The following is a 12,358-nucleotide window of genomic DNA, read 5'->3' as shown; positions in this document are numbered from 1 at the left end:
AATAAAGCATGCTACTGTAATTAAAACCCATGAAATGTATTAACCCATTTGTCCCGGTTATAAAACCATTTAAATTATGTCCCAATCACAATGTTTGGCGACAATATTTTATTTGGAAATAAAGGTGCATTTTTTTCAGTTTTGCATCCATCCCTAATTACAAGCCCGCAGTTTATAAAGTAACAGTGTTATACCCTCTTGACATAAATATTTAAAAAGTTCAGTCCCTAAGGTAACTATTTATGGTTTTTTTTATTGTATTTTTTTTTTTTTTAATTACAAAAAAAAAATAAAAATTGGGGAGTGTGGGAGGTAATGAGTTAATTTATTGTGTAAATGTAATGTTTGTATATGTAAAATGCTTTTAGGGTGTAGTTTACTATTTGGCCACAAGATGGCCACAGAGTGTTTGTTTACATGCGACCTGTAAGCGTCCGGAAGGACGCTTACAGGAAGCAGTAGGAGGCTGGGAGACTCACAATGATCTCGCTGTTTCTGAAAGAAGCAGCAGATCATTGCGGGGGCTTAGATCAACGAACGGGAATGGATTTTCCCGTTCATTGATCTCCGGGCAAGCGGGCGGCGGCGTGCACGAGCGGCGGGTGCGCGCGCACGAGCGGCGGGAGCGCGGACAGCGGCGGTAGCGCAGAAGGTACGGATTTCTCCGTCCCTGGTTTTTTAGGAGGGAAAAAAGGGGCGGAGAAATCCGTACGCGTGGGGGTAAAGTGGTTAATAACCAAGTTGTTTTTCTTTATTTTGCTGCCTGAAATAGTTAATTTACAAACATGCAAGTGACAGCTTCTGTCTTGTTGGTACCTTGTTGGGAATATAGTAAACTTCACTGATAAGCACATAACAGCCATAAAAGTTGTCCTTGCAGAGTACAACTTCAGAGGGCAGGGAGAGATAGAAAAAGATCAATAGTTGATGTATTTTAACTCTGGGACACTTAATAGGCTGCCATTGACCAGAGGCAATCACATGTTGCAGAAAATCTAGAATATTTCTGTGAAGGTTCTCATCCATCCAGGTCACGGTATAGTCAAAATGCAGACATCAAACCAACAAACGTTGATTCCAGTGATACCTTTAATGACTAATTGTACACGGTTTATCACAAGCTTTCGAAACATTACGTTTATTCTTCTGCATTATATAGAACTGTATCAGAACCATACAATAAGAAGTTTTAATTCACATACAGACTTATATATCATTCTGTAGGCTCAATCTGAAATGATGTCACACCTCCAGGTATAGCGAAAAAAATAAGGTATAAGGCAATTCAGCACCTTTTCCTGTTCTAGGCATTTCATCACTCCTATAGAGTGACTTCTTTGGTTCTATTGAGTGAAGGATGTTCTTCAGCCTTTCAGAAGTACAGGTAATCCATTCACTTCATGCAGAAATCAAAGCAATTCCAAGGTGCGGAAGGTAATTTAATCCTATCCTTCAGTTACTGTATTATGCAATAAAAAATTTTGACGTTGATAAATGGACGAAAGATTGCCCAAGGAAGAGCTCTGGACAGCGGAGAAATACACCAAAGTCCATTTTATGGTTAATCATAGATACGCCAATATGTTTGGCATTTACTTACTGTTACAATTGTCATCTGTAAAGCCTCTTCAGTCTCAGTCACTAAGGCTTGTAACTCCTTCTGCTATTATAGATCTCTTAGTGGCCCCCTTACTAGTCTCCTTGTATGGTCAATCACATTTTGTGACATGTTCTTGGCAGATTTAGGATCAGTTCACACTAGGGTCCATATGCAATTAATTTTTTCTCCTGAGTTTTCTCAAAAAGTGATATTTTCAAAATTGTCAATAAAATGCCTTTTAAAGGAGCACTATGGTGAAAAATTGTAAAATTTAAAATATGTGCAAACATATACAAATAAGAAGTACGTTTTTTTTTTTTTCCAGAGTAAAATGAGCTATAAATTACTTTTCTCCTATGTTGCTGTCATTTACAGTAGGTAGCAGAAATCAGAAGTGACAGGTTTTGGACTAGTCCATATCTTTAAAGGGGATTATAAAGGTGGCCACTAATGATCCAATTTCTAGCGAAAAATTGCTCGAGCGATCAGAAATTCTGATCGGATTGGTTATAAATAATCTTCATTGGTGGACACAATCGGTTATGAACGAATGAAAAAAATGTCGCCCGAATGAATTTTCGTCGAACCAAAATTTGGATTTTCTTGTTGGTTGTGATAGATAGGAAGCAAAGATTGGTTCGTTGATGGTGTAGTGGATGATTTATTACAATATTTCACTTCCGATCAGAATTTCTGATTGCTCGAACGATTTTTCGCTGGAAATTGGTCCGTTAGTGGACAGCTTTAGAGATTTATTTTCAAAAGCACTTAGTGAATGGCAGTTACTCTGCTCAACTGCCAAAAACTGTGTAGGGAGCAGGGAAGCTGGCCAGCATGTTTGTTTAAATCCTTTTTAGGAAATATCTTTATAAAGAATAAAAGCCTTGCTGAGAATCCCCTATGAAGAGATGGATTAGTCCAAAACCTGTCACTTCTGTCAGATTTCTACTACCTACTGTAAGTGACAGCAACATAGGAGAAAAGTAATTTATGGCTCGTTTTACTCTGGAAAAAACGTACTTCTTATTTGTCTATGTTTGCACATATTTTGAATTTTACAATTTTTCACATAGTATCACTTTAAATCACCAGCAAGCAAGAAAATACATAAATTAATTTTGATAGCACTTTCCAACCTACTTTTTGGTACTTTTTCAATTGCACAGTGCTGAAAAGAAAGTTAAGAAAGAAGTGGAACAATTATCTCATAGGAGAAAACTCAGGACATTCAGTTGATTGCATATGGGCCTAGGGCCCTTATTCAATTCCTTTTGGCCCATATGCAATTCCCTTTACTTCTGAGTTTTCTCCCAGGTGATATTTTCAAATCATGTCAATAAAATGACCATTAAACGACCAGCAAGCAAGAATATACTCAAAACGATGTGGACAGTACTTATTCACCTGCTTTTTTGGTACATTTTTTATTCCAAAGTTCTGAAAACATATTAAATAGAAGTTGAAAAATTATCTTCTAGGAGAAATCTCAGGAGAAAAAGTTACTAGTAATTTTATATGTAATTAACATTTTTTCCTGAGTTTTCTCTTAGGAGATAATTTTTTCTTCTAGTTAGAATAACTTGAAAATGTGACAAAAAGTAGGTGACAAATTACTATCAAAACTATTTTAAGTATTTTCTTGCTTGTTGGGGATTTAAAAGAAAATGTATTGACAAGTATGAAAATATCACTTTGGAGAAAATAACACTTTGGAGACTAAAGGTCTCAATTCTGGTAGCTCTGTGAGGTAAATATTTTTTTGTAGGTAAAATACCTCATTAGGTATTTTCCTCCTTTTCTAGCAATTCTGAAAGATTTTTCTCCATTTCCAAACATAAGGTAAAACATGAGGTAAATGCATAAAGTGAGGTAAAACATGAGGTATTTCAGCAGTAAATAAATAATAGTAGTCTTTAATAGTCTTCCATAAGTTAGGATAGTCTTTTGAGGGGGGAAGGTGTATTTGATTATGTAGCAACATATGAAAAGTATATTTCTAGGCATCCCTTATAAAAAAAAATCCAGTAAATATTTGGCGTTTTATTTCTACTATTGTTTTCTATTACACAGCCTGAATAGGAACGACACTAAAACAGTAATAGGAACTCCACTAAAAACTGCAAAATGCATACAAATTGTATTTACCTCCAGGTACAGGCAGGTCTTAAACGCAAATTACCTCACAATTTACCTCATTAGGTAAAACATGACTAAAACCTACCAGAATTTCGAGTCCAAGAATTTCCAGAGTCCGCCGACAGACTGTACACACACCGGACTGTCGCTGGAACGCCCACCCAGCGGGAGGTGATGACGGACCCGTCGTTGCCTCCAGTCCGGCGTGTGTACGGACCTTAAGCCACCAGCAAGCAAGAACATATTTAGAATAATTGTAACAGTACTTTTTCACCTACTTTTTAGTACTTTTTCAATTGGAGTGCTAAAGAAAGGTTTTAAACAGAAGATGAAAAAACATCTCCTAGTAGAAAACTTAGTAGAAAAAGTGAATTACATCTGGCCCACAGAATGGACTACAGTGGATAAATGGAGATATCGATGGAAACTATGTTAAATATGAGATCTCTTCTGACATGTGCTGACATGTCCATTCTGTCTAGTGCCCTTCCATATGCTGCCGTGAGGGAACCCAAACTCACTGCATGTACAATAACTACGGACAGCAGTCATCAAACAAATTCTATTATGACATGCCCAATACAACGGACATATCTGAACAGGTGACAGAGTATACAGTCATGCTGTTACTGTCCACAGCACTGAACTCTGTTGTTTGAACCTAGCCTTACTTTGTCATATTCTGTCACTTTCTTAATAGTTATTGCTATACCTCAAGGGCTATTCGTTGACTGGAAAAAGTTATTCAACCTGACATTTTCTTGTCAATAACTTTATTATGAAGTTGCTAGGAGTACAATAAATTACTCATTAGAAGTCGGACCTCTCAGACGCACAAATATGTATGGTACAATCACGTCACACATCTCGGCCACACACAGGCATTCTTTATTTAAAGACAAAGTTATTTTTAATTTTGTCATGTTCATTTTGGATAATGGAAAATGGTTCTTTTTTTTTTATTGGTGTTCCATTGGAGAAAGATTTTTTTCCTCACTTCCTGTTTCAAGTATCTCCATAGAGCTTTGTAGATTTAATATGAAAAATGGTGGTCTTGGAACAGGAAATGAGACTCAGCTACTGCTCTGCTACTCTTGGAGACATTTCCATAGTTGCTGCCTGGACAGAAAGAGAGGCAAATGTTCACAAATGGGGGACACAGGACACCAATTAAAGCCCCAAAAGAGATTTCTAATTCTGAAAGCACCACATGGATGCTAGACTGATCACAGCTTTTGAAACAATTACTGTACAGACATTTTGCTTGTTCACAGCCAAGAAGCCTGTTCTGCTCTATGGAGAAAGGACAGAACAGTGAGTGGTTGATATTAGGAATGGTCAATAAGATGCAAATAGTTCTGAGTTGTTGCAGGATTATGCAAAATTTGCATGCAGATCTATGCAGCTTGAAAACAGACCAATCAGATCCAGCTAAGGTGGAATTTGATTGGTCCATTTCTAGTGGAGTGCAGTAGTTAAATCATTTATGATACTCTGAAAAATAAAAGGCTGCACCACCAGTGAGATAATTTAGGTGGGTTATTTTAAAGGTAATGGATATGGATACTTATGGTATTTTAAGACTATTTGTTATTTAAAGGGGCTTTTTTTTTTTTTTGCAATAAACCACTTTGCACCTAGACCTGTTTTCCCCTTACGTACTGGAGCCGTTCTGACCTTTTAGCTACACCCCTATTTAATCAGCAAAAAGCATTGTTTGTTTTGCCTATAATTATTATTTCTATTATTATTATTTCTATAAAAAAGTGCTACTGTAGCTAATTAATGCAAGTTTAATTTGGCCATTGTAATGATCTGCTCAGCTGCCTGTGCAGGCAGGCAGCTTTTTGACCATTGTTTAGGTTTGCATGCTGCAGGACTCTGGAAAGAAGAGCTTCTGTCAGTTTTGCAGCTTGTGCTTGCTGAGGAATTTGCATACGTTGTCATGCAAATTGCCTGGCCACATTCATTGGAGGCGTGTACTATAAGTACTATGTGTTTCCCACAATGCTTGGCTGGTCACAAGGATTCCTTCCTGTGAAACACTTCTGGAGGAGTGTCAGCCTTACTCTCTGTTTGAAGATCAGCTTAGAGTAATTTCTGAAACTGCGCTAGGCAGGTTCCCCTAGTGCAGTTAGGATTGCTTATCTGTTTTGTTTGTTCTGTTGCGGTTGTCCTGTCCCAGCGGTGGTCGACACGAAATCATTCTGATCTCTGTTCTTGGAGTATAGCTGGTGCAGCGGTTGCTACCAGCTATCTCTTCTGATCTGTCTCACTTGGATCGCACTAGCATCGTGCGCTAGTGCTGTGGATCCTTCTGTTCTGCTACTCTGTACCTGGATCGCGCTGGCGTCCTGCGCTGGTGCTGTGGATCCTTCTGTTCTGTCTTCCCGGATCGCGCTAGCCACTTTCGCTAGTGCTGTGGATCCTATCTCTCGCTTGTCCCTGTTTTCGTGTGTCTGTCTTGTCTGCTACGAACGCTTGCTGGAGGCTCGGTGAGGTAACCGTTAAGCAAGCGCTCGCGTCCTCTGTTACATGTTTGTCTGTCGATGGTTAGTTAGGCATGCTTGTCTCTATTGTGCTTATCAAGTGGAGACCGCGCATGAACGCGTGCACTGTTGCGAATGAGTGCGGTGTTCGCGTTCAGTTAGCGTTTGTTATATTCCGTATATCCTCATTGCATGATTTGCTGTGCCTTTGCTATCCTCGTATTCTGTTCTGATCTGCCTTGTGTCACATTTGGCAATCGCCTTTCTTGCGGTTGCGTTTCTGTTTCGTATCTGCTGTTGTGTGTGCGCTGTCGCGGGGTGGCGACTAGATTGGCGCACACACATACAACCTGTCCCTTTGCTCGTTCTCATTCGCAATTGCTTCCCTTGCGATTGCGTTCTGCGCTTCGTACAATTCCTGTCTGGCATTTGTGGAGGTACAGAGGACTGGTTCCTCTGCACTCCTCAGCGCCATCTGCCGACAGGAATTTCCCTCTACGGGTCCGTAGCACCTTTTGCTGGGTTCCTGTAATTATACGCTTGTGGAGGATTTCTGCCGTATCAGCGCACGCTTAGTGCGCTGATCACGGAGAAAGTTCCACAATCGTTACAGCCATCTATCCCATTTATTATTAAACTTACATTTTGTTGCTGTACAATGTAGGGTGAAGATATTTTATTTTGAAATAAAGGTATATTTTTCAGCATTATGCCATTTTTTTTCCTCCTTCCACTTCAGTAATAATAAAAACATGTCTGAAGGTAATAAATAGGTTTATAGAAAGCACAATTAGTTGCTTTATCATGCAGGGGTCATGGTTTCAAAAGTGATTGGGGTTATAGGAGGTGGCAAACCAGTATTTCAATCATAATAGCCCCATCTTTTTGTGAAAGTTTTCTCTGATGATCTAGGGATCACCATCGTATTTAGAGCTTTTATAGTGTCTAGTGGGGCTTTCCCTGGAACTTAGCGGTCCCCCTCCCCTTCATATATTCATATATTTTTTGGGGGTAGACTAGTGGTCCCGCACTTTCACTTTAAGGCATTCCTTGGTGGTCTAGGGGTCCTCCTTTCCTTAAAAGGTAATCTAGTGCCCCCTTCCTTTTTCCACAGCTCTCCTTGGTAGTCTAGTGTCCCCCGTGGTAGTGTAGTGGTCCTCCCTCTTTCCCTTTAGGGCATTCTCTTGTAGTGTAGTGGTCGTCACCTGTTCTCCTTGAAACTAGCGGTGCCCCCACCTTCCCATGTGGTCTAGTGGAATCCCCCTCACCCTTTAAAAATTCCCTTTTATAGATACCTAATATGCAGATGAAAGATATAAAATGTTCACCTGATAAAAAAGTACACACACACACACTCACTAACACACATATATTTTCCTGTGCAATTTAACTTCCATCTGTCAGGTCAACCTCTTCTCTCCCTTCATTGCTTGACAAATGACTGCAGAATGTCAGTAAACTGTTTGTTCAGCAGCATTAAAATGAAGCTCCCGCTCCCGCCCCCCAAAAGAAGTTGCCCCAACCCATAGGTGAGCAGTATGATACTACTACAACAGAAGGATTGAAAACCTTGTGAAAAGGTATGATAAATGATTAAATATTCAGAAGATACAGTGTGTCTAAAATAAATAAAATGTTTTCTTAATTGATTAGTCAAAAATGGCTGTCACTTTCCAACACATAGTATATATAATTGCATATTCTTATAAATATAACCTAGTACCACATAATGACAATAGCTTATATAAACCGTACAAAGACAGCAATTACTGACATATTTGCAAAGGGCAGAGATTTTAAGTTGAACTCCCTGAACCAGTTTCACATAAGCTTTCTGTAGGATGTGAAGGAGTTTTCAATAAATTAAAACTTCTTTGTAAAAGACTGTGAAGTTGATTAATTAAACTTCCAATTTTAACTCTTTCCGCACTTCATTTTTGCCAGGGTGCTGGGAGGTATGTAGGTAATCAGGGAAAAGGTATGATGGTGGTGATCTATGGTAGCTGCCCAGCTCCCATGCTCTCTTCACCCCTGGATTTCAGCATTAATCGGGGCAGCAGGCAGGCAATTAAAACCTGCTACAGATCTTCTTGCCGGAGATGAAGCAAGCCTCTCTCGATATGCTCAAGGTCTAAAGTTGCTTTGGGAGACCAGGCCAAATATGAAGCATTCTGACTATAAGCCGCACTCATCCCCCCCCACATTGGGGGGCAAAAAGTGTGTCTTATAGTCCGAAACATACGGTAGTTCATTTTGTCCCCCTTAAAGTGAACCTTAAGCCAGAAAAAAAAATGAGTTTTACTCACCTGGGGCTTCTATCAGCCCCCTGCAGCAGTCCTGTGTCCTCGCAGTCACTCACTAATCCTCTGGTCCCCTGCTGCCAGCTAGTTTCGTTTTTGCCGACAGGGCCGTCAGGACTGACCATGCGTAGCTTTTTCTGCATTCCCGACTGTAATTAGCGCTTTTGCGGCCCGCAACGCGTACAAAAATACGCGTTGCCGCTAATGCGGCAAGCTACGCTTGGCCAATCCTGACGGGCTTGTCAGCAAAAACGAAACTAGCTGGCAGCGGGGGACCAGAGGATTAGTGAGTGACTGCGAGGGCACAGGACTGCTGCAGGGGGCTGGTAGAAACCCCAGGTGAGTAAAACTCATTTTTTTTTTCTTGCTTAAGGGTCTCTTTAACTATGTTTTCACTGAAAACAGTCCGACGAAGGCTTTTTATAAGCCGAAAGCTCACTGTTTATCCATCTCTAAGTTAACAATGGTTAATAAATGGTATCATCCTGATGCAAAACTCCTTGCTTTCACTGAGATGTAGCATTGTAGAAGCTGTCACCCCCTCGTGTAGTACCTTCAGGGATATAGCATATTTTGGATGTTATTCCCTATTCGTTTTACAGTAGCTGCTCTAAATTTACTTACGCAGATACCAATAAATTGCCTGCTACTGGTAATAGTTATAGCCCAAGTGCCAGGGCGGCAGAAAGGACATCTAAAAGGCTCCCTGTTCTCCTAAATTTCTATTCCACCTCTCAGTCTGTGACAGGAAACCTAAAAGTTCATCATGATCATTAGGGGCAGTATAGGGTGAATCTGATTGTTATTAACTTACAACTTAACCTATTGTTCTTACAGTCCAACTAGGTGACACATGCCACACTCAGAACACAATCTCAGAGGTTTAAACTAGAGAACAGATATATGTTGTTGGGCAATGGTGGATTCTTGACGTGAAAGGTGTGTAGAGGTAGATAATCTTATTTTTATAATGATGTTTTACGAGCAATAAAGTTTGGCGCCAGTCATTTTATAGAACTTGCAAATAACATGAATATTTATTGAACTCTTGATGGAGAGAAACTGTAACAGCAGGTTGTTTAATCCAAAGGTCACTAACACAGCATCCCGAAAATTCTGTTTGAACAGAGGATCATATTCCCCTCAAATTAAAGAGGAACTTTAACCCAGGTTTTAACTTCATCCCAATCAGTAGCTGATACCCCATTTCCCATAATAAATCTTAACCTTTTCTCAAATAGATCATCAGGGGTTCTGTACGGCTGATATTGTGGTGGAACCCCTCCCACAGTGTGATGTCATGACCATGGTACTGACAGTTTGCTGTCTGTGATCCTCATTGCATAGTGGGAAATCATGGCTTTTTTCAAGCAAGCAATATCTCCCTCTGTGTATAGAACTCTCAGTAACGAACATTCCGTACAGCTAACCTGGCAGAACTAAAGATCTCAACTCCAGTTATAAATTTCAGGATGTAAATCAGGGAGAGGAAAGATTTTACAATGGGCAAACACTGACTAAATAATTATGTTATTTTCACTACAGTTCCTCTTTAATAAATCACAGTATTGACCACAAACAATCAAGCATCTGCTCCTCTGGTTATGCCACAATAAATTGCAATTTCACCTCAAAATCAGAATTATTTATTGTGCCAAGTACAAACGGGGGGTTGTACCCGGTATTGGTTTTGGCTCATACAGGTTCTGGAAGGATAGGGGGATAATGTCTGAAATCCAAGAGCCAAGGCTGCCATACTATGGCGCCACCAGTCACACTTGGCAATCATCTGTCATCCCTAAGGAGACAAGATGAGGGGGGACAGAGGGAGGCGAAGGTTCATCAGCAGTGATGACCCAGTTCTTCATGAAAAAAACCTGCAGTGATGCCTGATTCTGCTAAGGATCACAATTGCTGACATCTGGCAGTGCTGGCTTAGGTGTTACAGTTCAAAAGGTGCAGTAGTGTTAATTTATGTGGTGGGTCCCGACTCCTGGGCAGCATTCAGCAGGGCTGGGCAATATAATCTGGCTGTCACAGAAGCATCCGGCTGCGGCGGCCCTTCCGGTTTAGTGGCTTGCATCATGGAAGGGCTGAACCAGAGGTGTCCCTGCTGCAGTGAATGGATGGATAGATGCATTGAGCCGGCATCCAGCGAGGCCAAAGGTTTCCCGATGAGCATGGTGCCTTCCGACCTCAGTGGAGCCCTGATCTTATAGGTAGCAGTGGTGGACGCCACAAGACCTCTATCTACACAGACAACTGATTTAGGCAGCGGCAAGGTGGAAAATCCTCCAGGTCCCTGACTCCCCACAACCCGCACCAACGTCCCAGGCCACACTGGGCCACACTGCACACCTTCAGGGGTGAAAACAAGGTGAATTGGTAGGGAAAAGGGAAGAAAAACAAGAAAAAGCCAGAATCTTGTGGCCATGGCTGCCAATTAAGCCGCCATCTTCCTGAACAGCAATTTAACATCAGAGGTGACCTATGATAATCAACTAGGTGCCCAGGCTTAGTTGCAGTCGTGAAGAAGGTCAACTTTCTCTACAGGTGGAAAGACTCTTTACTCTGACAACAGTAGAACTATACCAGTTAGCTTCATGCCATGTTTAGGATTCAACACTCTTTGGAACAGAGAAGTATGTGGAGATAATGACAACTGACCCCTCCCAACTGCTCCAGTTATTTAACATAATCCATGGACTCCCGTGGACCTAAGGGCTAGGGGGGACGCACCTCACAATCTCCTAGCATTCAGAGCTCTCATTGTGGCAACTCACTAGCTTAAATAAGCGTTGGTATCACCCCTGAAATCCCAGAAGTAGTCTGAGCCACTTACTTAAAGAGAATCTGTATTGTTAAAATCGCTCAAAAGTAAACATACCAGTGCGTTAGGGGACATCTCCTATTACCCTCTGTCACAATTTCGCCGCTCTTCGCCGCATTAAAAGTGGTTAAAAACAGTTTTAAAAAGTTTGTTTGTAAACGAACAAAATGGCCACCAAAACAGGAAGTAGGTTGATGTACAGTATGTCCACACATAGAAAATACATCCATACATAAGAAGGCTGTATACACCCTTCCTTTTGAATCTCAAGAGATCATTTGTGTGTTTCTTTCCCCCATGCACTGAAGTTTCAGGCTGCTCTTTTCTTCCTGCAAACAGCTTTGCCCTTGTTTGTAATTCCTCAGTATGTGAAAGCCCAGCCAGCTCAGAGGACGATTTATCCAGCTGATTAGAGCAGCTTCTCTCTTCTCTCTTATCTAAATAACACACAGGCAGTGTGCATAGAGGGGCCAGGAAGGGTGAGTTCATAGCAGAACCACAACACTGAAGAACTTGGCAGCCTTCCAGACACAGGCCGACAAGTCTGACAGGGGAAAGATACATTGATTTATTACAGAGACTGTCATAGTAGAAAGTGCTGCAGTTAGCCAGAACACATTAGAATAGCTTTTGGAACTTGTAGAATGATAAAAAAACAGGATGCAATTTTTGTTACGGAGTCTCTTTAATGGGAGGGAAAAAATCCCACAGAACTTGTAGGCACTTGCTGCAAGAAAATTAGCTTCACTAGTGTGAATGGTAGGTATGAGGGTGTTTAGTGTCCAAATATCAATGTGTCAATTCTTGCCATCTACTATATGGGTAGAATACAGTAGTCCTTTAGCTGTAAAAGCAGAATCATGTCTCCTGAAACACAAACACCTTCCAAGTATTTTACCTTACTTGAGGAAATAGAGGTAGGGCCAGATTTATGGGAAGGCTTACAGAGGCCTGGGCCTTAGGTGTAAAAAGCCAAGGGGTGGGAAAATAAAGTGCTGTCTAA

General features: G+C 40.8%; 1 protein-coding gene across 2 annotated transcripts in view; it reads right to left on the bottom strand.

The window, feature by feature from the left end:
* The window catches only part of LOC137541238 (protein-glutamine gamma-glutamyltransferase E-like), a 76,002-nt gene that overhangs the window by 29,043 nt on the left and 34,601 nt on the right, over positions 1-12,358 (bottom strand). The gene's annotated exons all lie outside the window — the stretch shown is intronic.

This window comes from Hyperolius riggenbachi, chromosome 12 (assembly GCF_040937935.1).
Source record: "Hyperolius riggenbachi isolate aHypRig1 chromosome 12, aHypRig1.pri, whole genome shotgun sequence".
Lineage (NCBI taxonomy): Eukaryota > Metazoa > Chordata > Amphibia > Anura > Hyperoliidae > Hyperolius > Hyperolius riggenbachi.
This window is presented reverse-complemented; position numbering and strand designations above follow the sequence as displayed.